Genomic DNA, 2843 nt, shown 5'->3' with positions numbered 1-2843 from the left:
TATATATATATATATATATATATATATATAATAAAATGATAAAAATTATTTATAATTAATTTAAAAATTATAATAATAATACTAACTTACTTTTTTATTACCATAAAAAATAAGACAGTGTGTATGTTTTCACTGTTGATAACATTTTAAGCTTTAATCAAAATTTAAATTAAGAAATTCCAATTTGATTTGAAGTCAAAATATTCATATTTAGTTGCTCTCACTCATACAATAATTTATGAGAAGTCAGAATAATTCCTTTTTTCTTATACGTAACCAATGTTCCTTCAAGAATTTTTATTGACTTCCCATAATTAAAATTTTGATTTGATCTAGAAGTGAGTAAAACTTGAATTATTAATGAATTTTACTATTGAATACAAGTTGTACTCTAATTAGGCTAATCACATTAATTGAAAGCATTCATTATAAAACATTGACTTTCTCTTAATATTAAGTTAAACATTAAAAAATATTCGTCATAAATATATTCCCTTTGTTTATTGAAGCCATATAATTATTTGTATATTTGTTTTCTTTACATCGAAACTCAGCATTAAAATTGTGGGGGTGGCACTTAAGTTTGCACTCAGTTTTGAACTACTTTGGTAAAGTTTGATGAGAAATAATTGCATGTATTTTCCTTTTGTGGGAAATAAGAATGGAGAATTTTCTAAATAAAGGGGCTAATGATGAAATGCACCCAGAATTTGTGATCCATAAGATGTGGTGAGTGAGTGAAAGGTAGCCATTAGCCAACTCCACTGAGGAAAAAGTGATGGTCATATCATGTGCATATTCAAACAGTGATCTATTACAGTAATGTGTAGACATTTCTTTTTTCTTTCTCTTTTACTATCACCAATCAAGTGGCCAACTTGAAAAATAATTTCTTAACCATCCTTTTTTGGTATACCCATTATGCTTTTTATTTTATTTTTATTATTATTTATAGAGTTAAATAGGGTGTGTTTCAAAAGTTACTTAAAGAAAAAATAAATTAATTTTTTAATTAATCCATTCATTTACTTTTAATTAAACAAACTAATGTACAAATTTTTGTTTTTCCACTCTTATTTTGTCATTTATAACTTTCGAGGAGTTTATAACTCCAAAGTTTTACCAAACAAAACTTGTTATTTATATTAGTTAATGTTTTCTCTCTCTTCAAATATTTATAAGTAAAATATGTTACAAGTATTTTAAACTGTTCATTTTTAAGAATATTTTCATATTTTAGCAAGAATAAGTATATTTTAAATCTAGGTAAATATAATATTTTTATATTATTTTTTCAAAATAGTATAAATTTGTGTTTAATCTATTAAAATTAGAAAATTAAAAACAAAATAAAAACAAAAATTGGTTATTTGTACTTGTAAATGTAATACTCTGTAAAATCACTCTACTAATTTAAAATATTTTAAATTTGATATTAAACAAAACACAACATAATATAATATATAATCTGTGTATTTCAATATTTCTTATAATTTATATAATAACGTTTTGCACAAAATATAATTGCATTCTAAATTAGAGAAAATATGTAAAACATTAATATATATATATATATATATATATATATATATATATATATATATATATNATATATATATATATATATATATATATATATATATATATATATATATATATATATATATATATTACAAAACTTTCTATCTATACCACTTCCCGAGTTGTCACACAGCTCATGACCTTTAATTGCACTATAACATGAAACTAAATTACACACAATACATATATAAAAAAAACAAGTTAGAGATAATTTAAAACTTATAAATTTTAAATAAATGAAAAAGTATACCAACAATTTATTAAAAACTAATTGAATATCTTTCACCAATCATACAATCTCTATTTTTAACATAGAGGTTTTCATTCTCAATTCATAAATTATGAATCATAAATATAAATTTTTGGTAAACTGATGTATTGACTAGTGATAACGGTGATTATTACCATTATCTGATATTTATTTTAGAAAGAAAATCAACTCTTTTTTAGTTTGAAACTTGCATAATTCTCTCTTTTATCTTACTTTTGTAAATAATCTTAATTGAGGTTACACTTAAGAGATATCATTATTAATTTCCTTATTTTGTAGGTTAATTTCGTGTTTTGGAAGAATCTCAACCAAATCAAGACACTGTAGTCTTGGAAAAGTACTAAGACCTTTGGCGAAAAGAATATATTTTGAAATACATAATTGTTATTTGAAATATCAATCAATTAACTCATTTATATAATCAATTAAAACATAATCAAATTACTGAATTCAAACTTGAATTATATTAATCAATTAGGTTATTTTCATAATCGACTAATAACAAGTAAGTTGTTTTTTTAAAAAAAACAAGTTCTCTTCTCATTCCAATACACAAATTTGATATTTAAGAGCTGACATTGTGAGAAAGAGACCTTCTTGAGTTCTTGAAGAGAGCATTAATGGGTTTTTTGAATTTTATCAAGAAGCTATCAAGACGAAATTGATTTTAGAGATTCTTGCTTAAATATGTTGTAAAAGGCTGACAGAATCACGAACAAATTTTCCTGAGGCCTGTAAATTCACTGTCCTTAAGGACTTATCCGCGGTGTGTTGCGCAAGTCCCCCAGGATACAACAGGAACTTCCCGAAATGTATTCGAGGATCACAGAACTAGCAAGAAACAAGAAACTCTGATAGAGTTTATACCCAGAATGAAAAGAGAATGAAAATAAGAAGAGAGGAGAATGAAAATGACTCAACTTGGTGTGTTTTGGAATGGGGGAAGAGCTCTCTATTTATAGAGCTTAGAAGAGAATACAATCAATAAAAG

This window comes from Vigna radiata, chromosome 11, assembly GCF_000741045.1.
Source record: "Vigna radiata var. radiata cultivar VC1973A chromosome 11, Vradiata_ver6, whole genome shotgun sequence".
Taxonomy (NCBI): Eukaryota; Viridiplantae; Streptophyta; class Magnoliopsida; order Fabales; family Fabaceae; genus Vigna; species Vigna radiata.
This window is presented reverse-complemented; position numbering follows the sequence as displayed.